Genomic DNA, 7,207 nt, shown 5'->3' on the forward strand with positions numbered 1-7,207 from the left:
GACGGCCACATAGACACAAAAGGCTTAAAGAAGTTGTCCACTGTAATGTATAAGAATTAGATCTGTCTCTTTAAGAAAGTGAGGGCGGGAGTTGAGAGGAGTTTCAGTTTCAGTTCTGACCTGAGGAGGAAATGTTATGCTGCTGTTATGCTGTGTGCTGGAGGAAATGAGAAGAATAAACTACAGTTAAAGCTTACTCTCTCTTAAATTCCTTACACCGTGTGGACATTACAACTGGCGACGAAGGATGGGATAGAATCACCTGCTTCTGTGAGTACTGACCCCTGCTTTACTGCTTCACACGCCAGCGCCACTGAGAGACTCCATCATGGCTGAATACTTGCACATGTTCCCACAGTTTGATATGACTGATGTCACTAATCTCTCTCATAACTGGAGAAAATGGTTAAATCGATTTGAGAATTTCCTGGAAGCAATAGATATAAAAGAGGAGAACAGAAAAAAAGCCGTGTTCCTGCATTGTGCGGGCACAGGAGTCTATGACATATACAGCACATTACCAGCAGCGGAGACAGACACGTACAGCAAATGCTCCAAAGCTCTCACTGACTACTTCAACCCTAAACAAAACATCAGATATGAAAGATACAAGTTCAGGATTGCTAAGCAGCTTCCAGAAGAATCCATAGACACCTATGTCACCCGGGTGTGCATTTACTGACGTAGATGATGAAATCCTAACTCAAGTAATTGTCACCTGCTCGTCTAATACCATAAGGCGTAAAGCTCTGCAGCAGTATCTCGCTCTGCACGATTTACTCAAGATGGCCCGTGCTATAGAGATCATCAGGCAATGGAGAGTGGGGATAATTTACATGTGCATAATCTCAAACATAACAGTGCACAAGACAAGCAGGCCCCGCAACAGAAGAAATGTTATAGATGTGGACAAGATTTTCCTCACCACATGAACAAATGTCCAGCTATAGGACAAACTTGCAGTAAATGTGGAAAAGGGAACCACTTTGCAGTTGTCTGCAAATCAGCACCCAACAAGTCTCCTCTGTCAATGACAAAGCCTGCAAATATAAAAATGGTAAATCAGGATATGGAAGAAATGTCTGTGGCTGAGAACTATGTGTTCACAACTTCTGCCACTGGCTCAGTGCAGTCTCCATGTATTACACTCACCATCTGCAACACGGATATCACCTTTACCATAGATACAGGAGCTTCGGTGGATATCATAGACAGCAATACTTATGAACAGTTGAAAACAAAGCCAGTCCTACAGCAAGTGCAGACTAAAATCTTCCCATATGGATCTAAACCACCTCTAGTTACAATGGGACAATTTGATGCTGAACTTAGCTATAAAGAAAATAGGCAGAAAACCACTTTTCACACATTACAAGGATCCGGAGGCTGTCTTCTCAGCTATCACACTGCCTTGAAGCTGGGACTCATCCAGATTGTTCATACCATAACCGACCCTGCGGACCTGGATGTACAAGCCATGGTGAATAGTTTTCCCTCCCTATTTAGTGCATTAGGAAAATTAAAGGACTCTCAAGTGCATCTTCATGTGGATGACAGTGTCCGTCCAGTAGCCCAGGCTCACAGGCGTATTCCATTTCACCTGAGAAAGAAGGTAGAAAAGGAACTCCAATTACTCATGGATGATGATGTCATTGAAACTGTTTCTGGTCCCACTCCGTGGGTCTCTCCACTTGTGGTAGTTCCAAAACCAAAGACTCCAGAGCAGGTAAGACTGTGTGTTGACATGCGCCTGCCCAACACTGCTATTCAAAGGGAAAGACACATCTCACCCACAATTGATGACATTATTAATTTATTAAATGGAGCAACTGTTTTTTCAAAGCTCGACCTCAATAAGGGCTATCATCAATTAGAATTGAGTCCAGAATCCAGATACTTAACAACATTTTCCACCCATGTGGGTCTCAGAAGATACAAAAGATTGACGTTTGGGGTCTGCTCAGCAGCAGAAATTTTTCAAGATACGATAAGGAGCGTCATTCAACATATTCCAAATGCCTTTAATTACAGTGATGACATACTGGTTTTTGGGAAAACTCAAGCTGAACATAATCGTGCTCTATATGCTATCTTTGAATGTCTGCTCTCTGCTGGACTCACTTTAAACAAAGAAAAATGTGAATTTGATAAAAATTCATTGGAGTTCTATGGTCACATTTTCTCGGCGGAAGGAGTACGACCTGATCCCAAGAAAGTGGAATCCATCAGAGCAGCTTCAATTCCACAGGATGCCAGTGAAGTGCGCTCTTTTCTTGGAATGGCAAGTTACTGTGCTAGATATATTCCAAATTTTTCGACAATCAGCACTCCATTAAGGGAACTTACGAAACAAAATTGCGTTTTTCAATGGTCCCAAGACTGTCAGGCCTCTTTTGAAACAATCAAAAAGGAACTCTGCTCAACAACCACCATGGCCTATTTTGATCCAGCTCTTCGAACCGAACTGATTGTGGATGCTAGTCCCGTGGGACTGGGTGCAATTTTAGCACAATACAAGGATGACAATCAAAGTCCCCACATCATTTCTTATGCAAGTAAAAGCTTAACAAGCACTGAAAGAAAGTATTCACAACCTGAAAAAGAAAGCTTGGCAGTCGTCTGGGGATGTGAACACTTTCACTTATTTCTCTATGGCGCTCCCTTCACCATTGTCACAGATCATCAAGCTCTCCTTACAATTTTTGGAAATCCCCGAGCTAAAATGCCAGCACGGATTGAACGATGGGGTCTACGTCTACAGGACTATAATTACAAAATTGTTCACAAACCTGGAAAATACAGCAATCCGGCTGATTATCTCTCAAGACATCCCACGAATGATGATTTACCTGTGCATTCCTCCATTGAAGAATACATCCACTTTGTTGCAGCTCACGCCGTGCCAAAAGCACTTTCTGTTGATCAGTTTGTGAATACGACAACAAGTGACAAGACACTCTGTGCCTTAATACAAATTATTCAAAATAGAAGGTGGCATGAAATTCAAAAGAAAAAATTTCCTGAAGATGGGATTGATCTGAAAGAGTTAAAACTATTTTCAAATGTACGTGAGGAATTATCAGTCACTGAAGATCAACTCATCCTTCGTGGTACCAAACTGGTTGTACCTAAGGCCTTGCGCAACCTAGTCATACAGATAGCACACGAAGGTCATCTAGGAATTGTTGGCACAAAAAAGTTACTCAGAGAAAAAGTGTGGTTCCCAAATATGGATAAATTGGTGGAAGAGAAGATTGGACATTGCTCCACTTGTCAATTAATTACTCCATCATCAACTCTAGAGCCATTACAAATGTCTCCGTTACCCACTGCTGTATGGGAGGAAGTGGCAGTCGACATATATGGACCATTACCAAATGGCCAATACATTCTAGTAACAATTGATGAATATTCTAGATACCCTGTCATTTCATTCATCTCTTCAACGTCTGCTAATAGTGTCATACCAGAACTGGACGACATATTCTCTGCATATGGCATTCCAAGAGTGGTCAAAACAGATAATGGACCTCCATTCAATGGACATGTGTTTGCACAGTTTTCTGAATACTTGGGGTTCAGCCACAGAAAAATCACACCTTGCTGGCCGCAAGCTAATGGAATCGTAGAACGTTTCATGCGCACCATGGGGAAACGAATCAAGGCAGCTAGCCTGGAGCACACCCCACTGAAACAGTCACTATACAAATTCCTGCGCAATTACCGCAACACGCCACATTCCACCACTAATGCTGCGCCATCTCATCTAATGTTCAGCAGAACTCTTCGTACACGGATCCCTGATGTGACCAGTCATCCCTTACCAAATGACTCTTCAGTGCGATCAATGGATTTCTTTAACAAGCAAGCCATGAAACATTATGCAGACAGAAGGTGACGGGCACAGCCATGTGCCATCAAAAGAGGTGATATGGTTGTTGTGCGTCAAAAATCAACCAACAAAACCTCAGCTGTATATAGTCCTGCAAAATATAATGTTACTGAGAGAAAAGGCAGTATGGTCACGGCTGAGCGAGACGGACACTCCATCACTCGAAATTCCTCACATTTTAAAATCATACCGCAGAACAATGGTAATGAACTCCCACCAGTGGAAGATTTGATACCCGACGGTGGAGAGGACCAACAAGAGGTGACTGATCCGTCAGCACTGGACACGCCCAATGAACGCAGACATTACCCTACACGGGAAAGAAGGGCTCCATCGAGACTTATTGAAGAGATATAGTTTAAAAAAAAAGGGGAATAAGACAATACAGACATATGGTTTTTCTTGGACATTTTCGTGTTGTTACATTGTCAATATTTGTTTTAGGTTGTTAATATATGTATATAAAAAAAAAAAAGGGGGGATGATGTAATGTATAAGAATTAGATCTGTCTCTTTAAGAAAGCGAGGGCGGGAGTTGAGAGGAGTTTCAGTTTCAGTTCTGACCTGAGGAGGAAATGTTATGCTGCTGTTATGCTGTGTGCTGGAGGAAATGAGAAGAATAAACTACAGTTAAAGCTTACTCTCTCTTAAATTCCTTACACCGTGTGGACATTACATCCACTACTATAAAGTTTTTTTTTTTTTCATAAATCTTGCTATTATGTGCCACTGAAAACATCTACTGTGTTTATTTTAGCAATATTAGCTGTTATCATGCTGTAGCAGCACATCTTCAGTGCTGGATTCAGCTCTCATGGGGTTAATCGACAACTTCCTTTCTCCTGAGTTATTGTGCTCTAATACTACAAGTTCCATGATGCTTTGCACTGCCACTAAGCCCGAACCTAGCACACCCCCTCCAAAACCACCCAAACCTCTCCTCCTCTCCCTCCTCTCTCTTCAAAAAGATTTGTGGTGTCATTTCTGTCCAACTCCTCTTTTACATTTGTCCAACCCACACTCCATTACACACAGAGATAGATAGATAGATAGATAGATAGATAGATAGATAGATAGATAGATAGATAGATATTAGATAGATAGATATTAGATAGATAGATATTGGATAGATAGATAGATAATAGATAGATAATAGATAGATAGATAGATAATAGATAGATAGATAGATAATAGATAGATAGATAGATAGATAATGGAATAGATAGATAATAGATAGATAGATATGGGATAGATAGATAGATAATAGATAGATAGATAGATAGATAGATAGATAATAGATAGATAGATACATAGATATAGATAGATAGATAGAATTAGATAGATATGGGATAGATAGATACATACAGATAGATCTATATATCTATTTCCATAGATATGTCCATATCCATGTTTCTAAACCCCTTCACCCCTGGACCTTTTTTTGTTTATCGCTCCCCTTCTTTCCAGAGCCATAATGTTTCCGTCAATATGGTCATGTGAGGGTTTATCTTTTACGGGACAAGTTCTACTTTTGAACGACACCATTGGTTTTACCATATCGTCGTGTAACAGAAAATGTGAAAAAAATTCAAAGTGCGATGAAATTGCAAAAAAAGTGCAATCCCACACTTGTTTTTTGCTTGGCTTTTTGCTCGGTTCACTAAATGCTAAGACTGTGTGCACACGTTGCGGATTTGATTGCAGATCTGCAGCATTTTTTGCAGTACGGAATTGCATTAAATCCGCAGTGTAGTGCACAACCAATGTAAGTCTATGGGAGCCGCAGACTTGTTGTGCACATGCTGCGGAAAAGACCGCACCGAAACGCAGGTTTTTTTTTCTCCGCAGCATGTCACTTCTTTTGTGCCGAACTGCAGCGTTTCTGCACGTTTACGCCGGGATCACACTACAGCGAGATACGGCCGAGTCTCGCAGGTTAAAACCAAACTCTGGCGCCGGCACTCTGGAGCGGAGCGTGCGGCCGCACAGCAATACATGGAGCCGCACGCTCCGCTCCGGAGTACCGGTGCCAAAGCTTGTCTCTATCTCGCTGTAGTGTGACTCCGGCCAAAGACTTTCATTGAGATGTAAAAAATATCTGCAGTTTTGCTGAGGATGTGGGTCCAAGAAACGCTGCAGTTCAGGAGGAGGGAAGTGTGTGGGCGGTGACCAGGGCCGGACTGGCCATCGGGCACTTCTGGCAAATGCCAGAAGGGCCGGTGCCAGTAGTGGGCCGCTGCACTCTTTCCCCCCTACTCCCGCCAGTGTCTATGACGCCGGTATAGTTCAATGCAATGATGGAGGAGAGAGCGTCCGCTGATGCTCCCTCTCCCATCATTCCCCGCTCTGCCTCTGACACTGCGGGTGCGCGATGACGTCATATCATCACACACCTGCTGTGTCCTGGGCAGACTGCCGCCGCCGAGACAGGAGCCAGGAGCAGCGTGGGCAACAGGAAAGGTGAGGAGAGTGTTTTATTTTTTTTACTGGACTGTGGAGCCATTATCGGGGGGATGAGATGTGGGTTGTGCTGTATATACCACTGTGTGGGCTGTGCTGTGTATATACCACTGTGTGGGCTGTGCTGTGTATATACCACTGTGTGGGCTGTGCTGTGTATATACCACTGTGTGGGCTGTGCTGTGTATATACCACTGTGTGGGCTGTGCTGTGTATATACCACTGTGTGGGCTGTGCTGTGTATATACCACTGTGTGTGCTGTGCTGTGTATATACCACTGTGTGGGCTGTGCTGTGTATATACCACTGTGTGGGCTGTGCTGTGTATATACCACTGTGTGGGCTGTGCTGTGTATATACCACTGTGTGGGTTGTGCTGTATATACCACTGTGTGGGCTGTGCTGTGTATATACCACTGTGTGGGCTGTGCTGTGTATATACCACTGTGTGGGCTGTGCTGTGTATATACCACTGTGTGGGCTGTGCTGTGTATATACCACTGTGTGGGCTGTGCTGTGTATATACCACTGTGTGGGCTGTGCTGTGTATATACCACTGTGTGTGCTGTGCTGTGTATATACCACTGTGTGGGCTGTGCTGTGTATATACCACTGTGTGGGCTGTGCTGTGTATATACCACTGTGTGGGCTGTGCTGTGTATATACCACTGTGTGGGCTGTGCTGTGTATATACCACTGTGTGGGCTGTGCTGTGTATATACCACTGTGTGGGCTGTGCTGTGTATATACCACTGTGTGGGCTGTGCTGTGTATATACCACTGTGTGGGCTGTGCTGTGTATATACCACTGTGTAGGCTGTGCTGTGTATATACCACTGTGTGGGCTGTGCTGTG

Source organism: Ranitomeya imitator, chromosome 2 (genome assembly GCF_032444005.1).
Source record: "Ranitomeya imitator isolate aRanImi1 chromosome 2, aRanImi1.pri, whole genome shotgun sequence".
NCBI classification, from domain to species: Eukaryota; Metazoa; Chordata; class Amphibia; order Anura; family Dendrobatidae; genus Ranitomeya; species Ranitomeya imitator.